Consider the following 14,566-nt stretch of genomic DNA (forward strand, 5'->3'; position numbering starts at 1 on the left):
ACTCTCCTCTTCAACAATACGGTCCCTCTCATTTGTAAATACTGAAGAAAAGTACTCATTCAAGACCTCTCCTATCTCTTCCGGCTCAATACACAGTCTCCCACTACTGTCCTTGATTGGACCTACCCTCGTTCTCGTCATTCTCATGTTTTTCACATACGCAAAAAAGGTCTTGGGGTTATCCTTGATCCTACCCGCCAAAGATTTTTCATGCCCTCTCTTCGCTCTCCTAATCCCTTTCTTCAGCTCCCTCCTGGCTATCCTGTATCCGTCCAACGCTCTGTCTGAACTTGTTTCCTCAACCTTATGTAAGCCTCCTTCTTCCTCCTTACAAGACATTCAACCTCCCTCGTCAACCAAGGTTCCCTCACACGACCATCTCTTTCCTGAGTTTTTTTTAAGAAGTAACAAAGAGGATTGATGAGGACAGAGTGGTGGATGTGATCTATATGGACTTCAATGTGCAGATCCTTATACATCGCATCATCCTTTGCCATTTCTGCCACCTAAAAACGTACCCTACCACCAAAGATATATTTCCCTCCTCTCCCCTAATCTGTTCTCCGTAAAGATCATTCCCTCCGTGACTCTCTTGTCAGGTCCATGCCCCCCCACCAACCCACCCTCCCCTCCCAGCACTTTGCCCTGCCACCGCAGGAATTGCAAATCCTGCACCCACACCACCCTCCTTACCTCTGTCTAAGGCACCAAATGAGCCTTCCACATCCATCAGAGTTTTACCTGCATTTCTACACGTCATTTACTGTATCTGTTGCTCCTGATGCAGTCTCCTCTACATTGGGGAGGCAGGATGCCTACTTGCAGAACACTTCAGCGAACATCTCCGGGGCACCCGCACCAATCAACCCCACTGCCCTGTAGCCGAATACTTCAACTCCCTCTCCCACTCTGCCAAGGACATGCAGGTGCTGGGCCTTCTCCATTGGCACACCCTTACCACCCAACGCCTCATCTTCAGCCTTGTGACCCTTCAACTACACAGCATCAATGTGGATTTCACCAGTTTTCTCATTTCCCCTCCCCCCACCTTATCCCTGTTCCAACCTTCCAACTAGGCACTGCCCTCATGACCTGTCCTAGCCGTCCATCTTCCTTCTCATCTATCCACTCTACCCTCCTCTCTGATCTATCACCTTTACCCCCACCTTCATCTACCTATCACACTCTCAGCTACTTTCCCCCTAGCCCCACCCCCTCTCATTTATCTGTCCAAATCCTCAGCTCACAAGCGTCATTCCTGATGAAGGGCTCTTGCCCGAAACATCGATTCTCCTGCTCTTCAGATGCTGCCTGACCGGCTGTGTTTTTCCAGCACCCCACCCTCGACTTTGATCTTCAGCATCTGCAGTCCTTACTTTCTCCTCTTTACAAACAGTTTGCTCAGGAAATAGAATATTGAAATTTTCCTTCAATTAGTCTTTTAGAAGAGCAAACAGGATTCACACTGCACTCAACAAGACAGTTCTTTTCAGAGGTAGGAGAGACAGACTGGGCTGCCATTCCTCACATATTACTTGTTCCCCACCTGAAGATCACACATAAACAAGGAACTCTCTAATCCAGTCACTATTAATCAAATAGCCATATAGCTCAAGCAGGTGATATCTATTATCTGAAGAACTGAGATCCATGATTTTAAAAAATGCTTAAGATCCTTTCAATTTTTTTTGTAAACCTGTCTTGGTAAACACAGAGAAATTCAAATACTTCAATTTTCTCACAACCCTAAAAAATTCAATCCTCAATGAAATATTCAATAATCATTTTCATAACAATGCAAAGACAAGCTTGTTTGAAGTGGACTGGAAAATAGGTTAAAAAGTAAGATGATAAAGATGCAATGCCAGACATTTAAGGAAACATTTCATAACTCTCAACTAATATCTATTCCAGTGAGAAAGGAAGATTTCACAAGAAGGTTAAACCATCTTTGACTAACTAAGGAATTTAGGATTGTAACAAATTTAAATAAACTATGGACAATTCTACAAAGGTTTGGAGTACCCCAGAAGACTGAGACTATTTTAGAAACCAGTAAAACATGATAATATGTTTTTAGTTAAAATCATGACAATGGATTTTGGACAGGCAAAATTTAGGATTGCAACAAATTTAAATAAATGGACTATTCTGCAAACATTTGTCATAGCCCAAAAGACTGGGACTATTTTAGAAACCAGTAAAGCATGATTAGATGAAAAAAAAATCAGAAAGAAATTGGAATGTAAGAGAAGATTAGCAAGAAATATGAACAATAGACAGGAAAAGCTTTTTACAAGTATAGAAAAAGGAAGAGCAGTATGTAAAAAGGCTGGTGAGCATTGGCTCCATAGAGGGTGAGGCTGCTAAAATAATAATGGAAACGGGGCAAATGGCAGAGTCTATGAAAATGTTGCTTTTGTAGAAGGCACAAAGAGCATCTCAAAAATAGTTTAAAAAACCCACAAGTAAAAAGGAGGGAGGAAATTTTAAAAATTCATGATCAGTAGAGAAAAAGGTTAACAGCAAAATAATGGAATCAAAGCCTGATAAGTCCCCAGGACCTGATGGTCTCTGTTACAGGTTCTTAGAAAACATTGGGTACATTGATAGTAGATGCATTGTTCATAAACTTCCAAAATTCCACTGATTCTGGAAAGATCTCAAAGGATTAGAAAAATTAAGTGTAACACAGTGACACAAAAAAAACAGCTTGACAAACTACAGGAATTATAGGCATGCTGGTATAATATTCAGAAAATGTATAAAACCTTCAAAAAGGTGGTAGGAGCAAGACACTTGGAGAATCATCATACAGTGTCAATATGGTGTTGTGATGTGAAAATCATGGTTGATAAATTTATCAGGTTTTATTTTCAGTGTGTAACAAGCAGGGTGTGTTTTGTTGTGTGGTTTTATGCCCTCATTCAAGGGTTTGTGTTCAAGATGGAGGCAAGGTCAAGAGCTATCTTTATTATAATAATTTTTGTGCATATTAATACTAAATGCTAAAATATGTGGTAATCAGAGATACACCAGTCTTTTATCTATTACATTATTGAAAGACCATTCCATAACCTCTATTGCCTAATAAGTTTTATTTTATCCACATGCTTCTCTGCACACGTTTCTGACTTCTTCATGTTCTCATTGTTTTTCTAACTCTGTCTATACTATGCTACCTATGCTCAATGATGAGCTTTTTTCAATGGTGTTCCATGGGTCTAAAGCCCTTACATCATACGTCTGCAAATGTAGAGTATGTGGACATCAAAAGGCATTCAAGAAAATGCTACATAACAGGTTACCACAGAAGATGAGAGTTACGGTGTTTAATATACATTAATAATGATATCGGATTGGCTAACTCACCGGAAACAAAAACTGGATAAGCATATTGTTTTCAGATTGAAACTGTAACTTGTAGAGTGCCACAATGACCAGTTCTGGGGCCTCAACTATTCAATATGAGGAGTATTCAGCGAGCACGGATAATGGATGAGTGGGACTTAATGTGAGTAACGGCACAAGTAGCACAGTTTTGGATGACTACAAATTTATGGAAGGAAGAATGTGGGAGGCCAATAAGGAGGGCAATGGAATAATAAAGTCAAGTTGATTGAGGAATGGGTTAGAGTGTGAACAGTAGATGAGTAGATGAGGGAGCTATATTTTCATTTTCTTCTAATTTTGCAATTTCCCTGCATGAATAAAGATACTGTTCCTCCTGTCTTGATTTTAATCATTCTGGAATAGTCTATATCCGTCGATATTGAACTCATTTCATTTTTGAAATTAATCTGTTTCTGTAATGTTTTCAGCAATAATTCCTGTTGATACATTGTTCTCCAGCTCATCTTTTATGTACATCTGCTATTCAGGTTTATGTATTTGATAGTCCTATATGTTTAGTTAACAATTTTAGTTTTTAAAGCATAAAATGCTGGAAACACTCAGCAGGCTGGGTCGCATAAGTGAAGACAGAAACATAATACTTTTAGCAGTATCTAATTCTTAGTTAAAAATCACACAACACCAGGTTATAGTCCAATAGGGTTTATTTGGAAGCACTAGTTTTCGGAGCACTGCTCCTTCATCAGGTAGTTCACACCCCAGTACACCCCAGTCCAAAACTGACACCTCCAAATCATATTTGATTCTTGTTTGTTTGTTTGGAGTGTTTGATTTTTGTTTAATTTTTTTTGTTTTTTGTTTAATTGTATTTTTCAATAAAGCTCGAGGTGAATAATGTGAGAATAATAATCCAATGGAACTAATAAAAAAAAATCTGTAAATAAGGGAAAACAAGTTTAGATACAATAAGAACAAAGCTTTTTGACAATGACGCAAAAAGAATCAAATACTATAAAGGCTGCATTTGCTGACATACACAGTTGGAAATTTTCATTGTACTGTTGGTGTCAGCAGACACTTCATTTTGCTTACCTATACATAAAACTCTTCCCTCTTCATATTTAGTTTAGATAAGTATTTTATAATAGTAGCCATCTTTCCAGATCCTGCTTGGTTAATATTCAACCCAGTTATCTTATATCATCCTACTTTTATCTCAGATACCTATTAATAAATTACAATAATACTGACACCAACTTGCTCCTTATTCATCCTATACATCAATTTGCAAATGCTTTCTAAAAGTGGCAATGGATATACAACATTCTTCATAATTTCTAGACATTATCCTTGATCCTACCTTTTAGCATATTTGAATGTATGCCACCTCATAGAGCTTACTAAATAATAAACTCAATTTTCCTGTCAATCTCTTAACCTTTTTGACTCCCTTATCAATGAATCATATCACTCAGCCTTAAAAATATTCACTAACCCTGCTTCACAGCTTTCTGGGGAACTGAATTTCACAGACAAACATCCACCTGGGATTAAAACAAAACCTCACTCCTGACAATAGTGATTCAGCATTTACTTTTAAACTAGTTGTAGTCTCTCCCACAAGGGGAAATATGCTGTCAGTATTCATCCTTCAACAAGATCACCTCTTATTTTTCAAAAGTCCTATGGATATATTGTAACCTTTCCTCATAAAATAACCCCATTCATCCCAGAAAACAACTGAGTAAAACTTTTCTGAAATGCTTCTGATTGTATATCAGACAATATCAGGGCAGCACAGTGGCTAGCACAGTTGCCTCACAGCATCAGGGACCCAGATTCGATTCCAGCCATGGGTGACTGTCTGTGTGAAGTTTGCATATTCTCCCCGTGTCTGTGAGGGTTTCCTCTGAGTGCTCCAGTTTCTTCCCACAGGTCCAAAGATGTGTAGGTTATGTGGATTTGCCATGCTAAATTGCCCATAGTATCTGTGGACATGCAGGCTAGCTTGGTTAGCTGAGGTGAATGCAGGGTTTACAGGGATGGGGTGGGCCTGAGTGGGATGCTCTTCAAAGGATCGGTGTGGACTCAATGGGCTGAATGGCCTAGTTTCCTCAAGTAAAGAGATCAAAACTGCAAGTGGTGCTCAAGATTGGTCTCACTAATGCCCTATACCATTGTGACAAATATTCTGAACCTTTATAATGAGCAACACGGTGGCTCAGTGTTTAGCACTGCTGCTTCACAGTGCCAGACACCTGGGTTTGATTCCAGTTTTGGGTCTGTCCGTGTGGAGTTTGCACATTCTCTCTGTGTCTGCCTGGTTTTCCCCTCCTACAGTCCAAAGATGTACAGATAAGGTGGATTGGCCATGCTAAGCTGCCATAGTATCCAGAGTTGTACAGGCTAGGTGGATTAGTCATGGGAAATGCAGGGTTTAGGGTGGGGGAGGTGTGAGTAGGATAGCTCTTTGGAGGGTTGGTGGGGACTTGAAGGACTAAATGGTCTGCTTCCAAACAAAGGATTTTATGGTTCTATTCCACTTCCCTTACAATAAACAACGACATTCCATTTGCCTTCCTAATAATAACTTGCCATAACCAACTTCACATGATTCATGTACTAACACACAAAGACTTCTCTATACTGCAGAGTTAAATAATATACAGTTTTCTATTCTTTCTGTCAAGGTGGGTGAGTTCCGTCTTTCCACAGTATACTCTACCTGCCAATTTTTTTCTAAACTCACTTCTAGGAGTTCAAAATATTACTTTGAATTGAATTATCGTGATGCATTATTTCTCAGCATTTCAATTAGGTGGTGACTCATTAAAGTCTGTCTTTTTAAGAGAGAGGTTTTAGGTTGCATGGTAAATATGGTCAAAGTATGCCAGAGAGATAAAAGACCAAATGACTACTTGGAATTCGATACAGAATTTGGTGCATGGATTCTGAGCAGTGAGTGCCAGGAACATAGGGAGGATGCACTTCTCTATGAACAATTGCCATTAGGGATTGTGTCTCAACATCAATTCTTGGTCAAGAACGCCTATGTTGATAAGCACATTGATTATAGACCAGTCAGTTTAATTTCAGTGTTTCTTGAAACAATTATATTGGATAAGAATTAATAGTCACATGAAAAATTGTGGGTTATTTAGGAAGAACCAGCAAAGATTTTTTTAAGGGTAAATCATGTTTAACTATCTTGCTCGAGATTTCTTGAAGCAGTTACTAAGAGAGTTGATTTAGGTAATGTTGTTGATGCAGTATACATGGACTTCCAAAAGGTATTTAATACAATGTTATACAACAGATTTGTGTGGAAGGTTTTGGCTCATGGAAACAAAATTGGATACAACATGGATACAAAATTGACTGAGGGATAGGAAACAGAAGCAGGAGTAATGGAGGAAGGTCTGTAGAAGAACTTGTCAGGGGTTAGTTTTGGGATCTTCACTTTTACTGATATATATTAATGATATAGAGCTTGGTGTGCAGGGGATGATTTTCAAGTTTGAGAGTGATACAAACCTTGGAAGCATTGTAAAGGAGGCCATTGTAAAACTACAAAAGGACATCAGCAAGTTCACTGAATTGACATAGAGCTACTGGATGGCATTTTATCCAGAAACTGTGAGGTGATACATTTTGGTAGACAGAACATGAAGGTATAATTAAAGTAAAGAACACGACCCTGAAGGGTGTGCGGAACCAGTGAAACCTGGCTGTATGTGTGCTTAGATCATTTAAGGTAACAGGACAAGTAAAGAGAGCATTTAATAAAGTATATGGCATCCTAGGCTTCATTAACAGAGGCATAGAATAAGGAAATTATGCTGACTTGTATAAGGCACAAGAAGATCTCAGCTGGAACATTACGTACAGTTCTGGGTGTCACACTATGGGGAGGATGTGAATGCATTGGAGAGAGTTCAGAAAAGATTATCTGAGAATGTTTCCAGGAATAAGACAATTCAGTTGTGAGGAAAGGTTTAATAAGCTAGGACTGTGTTCCTTACAGAGGAGAAAGTTGAGAAATTTAATAGAAGCTTTGAAAATCATGAATGGCTTGGACAGAGTAGATAGGGAGAAACAGTTCCCATTCTGAAAACAATTGAAAACCAGAGGGCATGATTTTAAAATGTTTGCAAAAGAAGCAAATGTGAGTTGAGTAAAAATGCTTTTTCACACATAGTTAAGCTCAATGGAGAGCTAGGAGATGTGGCAGAGACAAATTAAAGTGATGCATTCAAGAGAGCACTAGATGATAATTTAAATAGAAACAATATTCTGCATTATGGGGAAAAGGCAGTGTAGTGATTGTAACCAGATTATCTAGCTGGTCCTCTTAGAATATGGGTTCCCTGACTGGGGCTTTTAAACTGGTCCAATCAGGGAACCCTAGCTGATAGATAAAAAGGGTGAGTACCGGGCGGTGGGGATCCCCAGTGGAGGGCTCTCTACGCGGGAGTCCATCCCCTTTCTCTCGGGGATCTGGGGTGGAGGGTGCTGCACGCAGCAGTCCCCTGCAACCACAGGTTGCGGTGGTTCACGGACTCCCAGCCCAACTGCTTGTTCTGTGGCGCTGTGGAGTCCGTGGACCACGTGTATATTGGGTGTGGGCGTTTGCACTCCCTTTTTGATTTTCTGAAAAACCTCCTCCTCTGCTTTTGGTTACACTTCAGTCCCACACTCCTGATCTTCCGGCACCGGTACGGAGGAAGGAGGGCAGGTCTGAAGACCTCCTCGTGGGTCTGTTTCTGGGCCTAGCCAAATTGGCCATTAACAGGTCCAGGCAGCGGGCGGTGGAGGGGGTCGTTAGGGCTGACTGCCTTCCCCTCTTCCGCGGTTACGTTAGAGCCCGGGTGTCCTTGGAGAAGGAGCACGCGGTGTCGACCAACACCCTGGAGTTGTTCAGGGAGAGGTGGGCGCCGCAGGGAGTGGAGTGCATTATTTCTCCCTCCAACTCTATTTTGATTTAGTCCCTACCCTCCCCCCCACTGTTTTGATCACACAGCACTGCCCTTTGATGTGAAGGGCAGTGTTTGTCACTGGCCACCCAGGTATTTTCCTGTCTTCCTGGTGGTGGAAATTGAATAAAGATTCGTGCACTTTGTGTCTTTCACTGTGTCACACACCTGCACACACACACCATGGGTGCTGGGGAAAAAATAAGCACTACCGCACTTAGGTGGTAGTGTGGGAAAAGAAAACAAAACAAAAAAATAAACAGTAGTGAGAGTGTCAATTCTATGAAAAAAGAAAAAGGCTGTCAGAGGTACCACCACTCTGGTGCCTGAGGCAGTACTAAAATCAATGTGTAAATAAAAGGTGACCCGGTAATGGGATACCAGCCTCTCTGAAGTTATTTCAGGCAGGAAAATAGTATTAAGTCAGAATGCTTGTTGAGAGAGCCAATGTAGACAAGATGGACTGAATAGCCTCCTTTGGTACTATAACAATCCAGTGATTTGAAATTGAATCTGCTGTACATATTCCTGTCCTCATTTACTGAGCACAAAACTTTGTCAATTTGACTGATCAGAATCCTGAAGAAAGCAAGAGCTTTGTGACAAAATGTTAATTCCTGAAATCTTCATTCTAGGTATAGATTGTTATGTAAATTAATCTAACAGGAGGAAGGATGCCATTAGACTTGAAAAGGTTCAGAAAAGATTTACAAGGATGTTGCCTGGGTTGGAGGATTTGAGTTGTTGGGAGAGGCTGAATAGGCTGGGTCTGTTTTCCCTGGAGCATCAGAGGTTGAGGGATGACCTGATAGAGGGATATAAAATCATGAGGGGCATGGATGGAGGGAGTAGTCAAAGTCTTTTCCCCAGGTTAGGGGAGTCAAAAACTAGAGGGCATAGGTTTAAGGTGAGAGGAACAAGATATAAAAAGGGACCTAATGGGCAACATTTTCATGCAGAGGGTGGTGTGTGTATGGAATAAGCTGCCAGAGGAAGTGGAGGAGGCTGATAAAATTACAACATTTCAAAGGCATCTGGATGGGTATATGAATAGGAAAGGTTTAAAGGGATATGGGCCAAATGTTGGCAAATACGACTAGATCAATTTAGGACGTCTGGTTGACATGGAGTGTGTGGACACAAGGGTCTCTTTCCGTGCCGAATGTCTCTATAACTCTATGAGGAGACATTTTCCATCTATCGGATTTCGGAACGTAAAAGAATGTTAAATGAAACGGACAACGTGATTCCAAGAGGCTGGTTTCGGCAGATAGAAACTGGTGTCTCCAGGTAACCCGTATCCTATTGCTGTGGTTAGATCAAAAATACAACAGCGGGAGAGCGGAACTAGTGTTTTCAATCATGATCTTAAAATCTCGCCTACTTTTTGTAGCTTTGAAGTGGAGCTAGTGTGGCTAACTCGCATTTGACAATGTACCAGTGTGTGGAATTTTACGCAAAAGAATGACACTTTGGTTTTCAGGGCGTTTTTGAAACATTGCATCGAGTCCTCTGGATTTACGAACTGTTTGTGATCCAAAGAACACAACTGTTTGTGATCTAGTTTCGTTTTAAAACTAGTGATGCACAAAGAGGAAAAATACAATTAGTCCACAATGTACAACAAAAATGGTAAACCTTTGCAGAGATTGTTGGAACGACCGTGGAATGTGTCTGTGACTTTTAAGTAATTGCCGAGGGCCTGGGTAAGGTGCTCTCCCCCCTTGGATTTTCATCCCGGAACCTGGCTGAATACTGCACGTGGTCGCTTTGTATGAGCGACAGCCAGAGCAGTGGATGTGGAGGTGCCCATGTTGGACTGGGGCGGACAGAGTTAAAAAATCACCCAACTCCCGGAGCAGCGCCGCGTTTTCTCCGTCCACCTCTCCGCTGCGGACCCTTTCACTCTCCCCCACCCTCCAAATAAAAGCCCCAGCGTGTTTTTGCAGCTGGACGCCGGTGGTGATACGGATGTGACAGCTCCCTCTGCACAAGGGAGGCTGCAGGTCCCTTTAAATCCCCGGGGAGCCCGGGGCGAGCTCACCTGGAGTCCCGGGCTGGCGCATGCGCACGCCTGCCTTCCTTCCCACCTGGGTGTGCACACCTGTTTCCAACGAGGCGGAAGTTGGTGCTGAGAGTGCGGAGGGCCAGGTTCAGGTGGCGCGGCAGGTGGCGCGGCAAGCGGCTCCCTGCGCCCGGTTGTTGTGTTGGTTCGCATTGCAGGCGGGCTCGAGGTGACAAATGTCTGACCCTGGAATCGGGGACTGTAGTGCCCTGGGCTCCGCAGGTGATGAAAGCTGACTTACTTCATTCTAAAATCCCACTGCATTTTCAAATTGGCGAGTTCATCACTCTCTGAACGTTAACTGCATTGCTGTTTGTTTTTGTTTGGGCGAGGGGTCTGCTTTTCATGCATCTGGGTCACATCCAAGCCAGACCAGGACAAGACAGACGATTTTCTGCCCGAAAAAGGGGTATTAGTGAACCAAATGGGAGAGAACAGTTCGCTAGGCACTCCGTGCAATCTCTTCCACCGTGTTGGGGTTGTTTAGGGTTGACGAGCCAGCTAAGGTTTTCTTTCGTTCATTGAAAGTTATCGAAGTTCTTTAATCAACATGTGTGTGGTAAGTCACTTTTTCCTTCGTTCGTTAAGCAATAGTGTGATTTTTATTTAAATACAGACATATCTGATTTTAAGAAAGTATTAGAAATTCTCAGGAGTTGAATATGACGCGTCAGGATTGATTCCGCGTGAACGTATTTTTGTTCAACTTCCACGTTGCGGTCACGATAATTGTAAAATTGTTATTTGGAGTCCGGAAGTTGTGAGCGACATTGGATTTGACGTTATTGGAGGATAACTGGAAACAAAGGAAAGTTCTTGCGTACCAGATTATGACTAAAGTTGGGAGTTCACGGTGAAGCCCTGCCTCTACTGTAGTCACATTTGAGACTCAAGAAAATCACTGTCGGAGGCTAATTGTCATAGCGTCAAGATGTTAGTCCATAAATTTCTCATGATAATGTCCTTGATCCGGCCTTTTCTCAGTTATAGTCCGCTGTCTGCTCATGACTGTACAAACATGAATCATGAGTGGAAGGTGGTGGTGTTGTAATGACATCACTGGACTAATAATTGAGATCCATGTTAATATTCTGGGAATTTGAGTTTGGGTTCAAATTTGTACATGACTGACTGTGAGTTTGAATTCACTAATATCTGGAATTAGTTTAATAGTAATCAGGTGAACATTATCAATTGTCATAAACCCAATTGGTTCACTAATGCCCTTTTTTTTAGGGTAGAAAATCTTCTGTCCTGGTCTGGCTTGAATGTGACCCAGATGCTTAACCATTAGATTGATGACTTTAAAGGACTTTTAAAAGACATTGTCAAAAGTGTGGCACTGGAAAACCACAACCTGTCAGGTAGCATCTGAGGAGCAAGAGAGTTGAAGTTTCAAGCATAAGCTCTTCATCAGGAAAGCAAGGACTGGCAATAAATGAATGAATGTTAAAAAGGCCATTCAAGCCCTGAGTCTACTGCTGCATTACCCAATGAGATAATGACCAATCTGATTACTCCATGTTCCTTCCTAGCCTGATAACCGTACAGTCTTTTGATTATTAAGAATGGAAACTCCTCTGCCTTAAAACTATTTGCTACCTTTTTGAAGAAAAACAGCAGACATGAAAGGTTGGCTAAACAGGATTCAGATATATACTTCATTGTCATTTTTATTTCATCTTGCACAAAACTTCAATCTCACTGATTACTTGATCCTTATATAATCACTTACACACTCATTCAAGTTCTCACCCAATTATCCCTTAACTAATATGACCATCCATGTTCCCTTGTTCCAGTTTAGTCAGGGTATGGCTATCAGACCTTCCTAAATGATGTGGAGTGGAAGGAGATGCAGAGAGTTTGGTGAGAGCTATGTCTCTGGTATAGACTTAAAGAGCGAGGCAGAATGAGTGGGGCTTGAGGGATGTAGGGAAGATTAGTTGCTAGTTGTTATGCTGCAAAGTCAGTCCAAAGGAGTAGTATGGGTGATAAGTTCCAAGATGAGCTGTGTGGAGATTGCAAGAGAGGAATAACAGGAAGCTGTAACCTTGTCATTCTGTGCTCAACTCCCTTTTAGAGAAGTGCTGGAAATTTTGAAGAGGATTAAAGATCAAGTTTAAAAATTTAGGAAGATATAATACTTGAGGAAAGTCAGGGTGATAGGACAGAAGACTTATTGGCAGAGCAAGAAAGAAAGGGATATAATGATCAATCCAAGAAGCAGTGGTGATTTTCATAAAATGAAGAAATGGACTGCAATGACTTTTGGACAGGAGCTACACTGAAATAATGAAATGATCACGAGCTCAGCAGTGATGGGCAATGGCCTGTCAGTCAGTTATGTTACTGTACAACTTAAGCAATGCATGAGCAGATCAGAGACACTGCAGACTTATTTAATGTTGCAATTATGATGAAGTTTTGTAACATATTGCTTTGAACCTTGGTTTCTGAACTAAAATCTCTGATTTTTATTTCGGTGAAGGTGACTTTTTTCTTTGAAGGATCAAAAACTCTTCACTGCTCTGATGAAGAGTCATCAGACCCAAAACATGAACTCCGCTTTCTCCCAACAGATGCTGCCAGACCTGCTCAGTCACGAAAGCAATTTGTATTTTTGTTTTGGATTATAAACCTGAACTTGTAAGGATAGCATAAAATAAAAAAGAAACCATTTTGTACCATAGTAACCAATGATATTATTACACTATTGAATAATTTGTACAAGTCAAAATTTAATTACTGTTCATGAAGTCTTTTTTTTAAATTGAAGACTGTTTCTCATTCTCCTCTTCCTTGTTGCTCCTGTGTTCCCCCAGCTGAAATCCCATGCCATGGAGTGCCATTCCTGATTTTTTTTTTCCATTTGGGGGAAACTGTTCAAAGTTCTTAATCTGAGTGTAAATATGTTTCACAGATACCTCATTTGCAATATATTCCATTGTTAATTATGCACAGTAGCTAATGTTACTACCAATAGGTTGCATTGTCTTCCAGATTTTTAAAGTTAAAAATCACACAACACCAGTTTGTAGTCCAACAGGTTTATTTGGAAGGACTGGCTTTTGGAGCGCTGCACCTTCGTCAGGTGATTGTGGCGTATAAGATCATAAGACACCGTGTTGATAGCAAAAATTTGCGTGGTTTTCTTTGGCTTCTTCCCAAGATGTGCAGGTTAGATGGATTGGCTATGCTAAGTTGCTCATAGTGTCCAGGATGTGCAGGCTAGGTGAGTTAGCCATAGGAAATAGGTGGGTTGCTCCTTGGAGGGTTAGCGTTTTCTCGATGGGCCAAATGGGCTGCATCCACACTGCAGAGATTCCATAATTGATTGACAAGTGGACTTGTGTTGGTAAAGGCATTGTTCTTGAGGATGTGGCAATTAATGATGATTGATAGTTAAGAGGCCATTACCCTGAAAAATAAATCAGTAAATAGCTGTCGCTTGTTTTGTTGAGTATGTGTAAAGAGCTCAGTGTGTCAATATCTGTAGCTTTGAGCACGCGTGTTGCTGTGTGAACCCAACAAAAAATCCCATATTTATCGTCCAGCATAATTTTTCGCATACTCAGTATTATCATGTAGATGTTGTCCAATTGCAGAATTGCATCTAATGTTGGGTACTGGTAGCAAGTTTTGCATACGCAGGTTAATTGGATACAATGTTACCAGCAGCTGCCTATTCATAGCAAAATTTGTCTATATATCTGCAATGTGCATGAGGTAGATTAGGTCAACCAATAGTCTCTTTTTATACAATATTAGTGTTGCTTTTCCTTTTGAACTGATATTCTTGTGAACTGTCTTAATGAGTGCAAGCCAAAATGCTTCAGAAAAATGGTTTTCTAGTTGACCTTTCAATGTTTTTGCTCAAGAACACATGTTTCTTAGGTTCTAACCCCAACCTGCTAATGTCACATATGGAGCATCTGGGCCAAACTCAAAACCAGTAAGGCTTCAATAGCTGTTGCTCTTGATTCTATTTTATTTAAATGCTTTGCATCTACTTACTTTTACACAATATGGCTGTTAGAAAATATCCTAGGACAACTTTTCAATCATAGCATAGACCTGCACATCACTATGTAGGTTCACAAGGTCAGTTCCTGGAATGGCAGGACTATCTTATGTTGAAAGATTGGAGCGACTGGGCTTGTATACCCTTTTG

The 14,566-nt window shown here is 40.9% G+C and overlaps 1 protein-coding gene across 5 annotated transcripts in view; it reads left to right on the forward strand.

The window, feature by feature from the left end:
• Positions 1 to 14,566, forward strand: part of galnt3 (UDP-N-acetyl-alpha-D-galactosamine:polypeptide N-acetylgalactosaminyltransferase 3 (GalNAc-T3)) — an 85,204-nt gene that overhangs the window by 22,421 nt on the left and 48,217 nt on the right. For 2 of the 5 annotated variants that reach the window (XM_043693905.1, XM_043693908.1), the window contains exon 1: positions 10,500 to 10,951. The exons of 1 other annotated variant lie outside the window; for it this stretch is intronic. The gene's annotated coding sequence lies outside the window, so the exon portion shown is untranslated. Of the gene's footprint in view, positions 1 to 10,499; positions 10,952 to 14,566 lie in introns of those variants that run through there. 2 more of the 5 variants (XM_043693907.1, XM_043693909.1) reach the window with 1 other exon arrangement.

The sequence above is a fragment of the Chiloscyllium plagiosum genome, chromosome 7, assembly GCF_004010195.1.
Source record: "Chiloscyllium plagiosum isolate BGI_BamShark_2017 chromosome 7, ASM401019v2, whole genome shotgun sequence".
In the NCBI taxonomy this organism is placed as follows: domain Eukaryota; kingdom Metazoa; phylum Chordata; class Chondrichthyes; order Orectolobiformes; family Hemiscylliidae; genus Chiloscyllium; species Chiloscyllium plagiosum.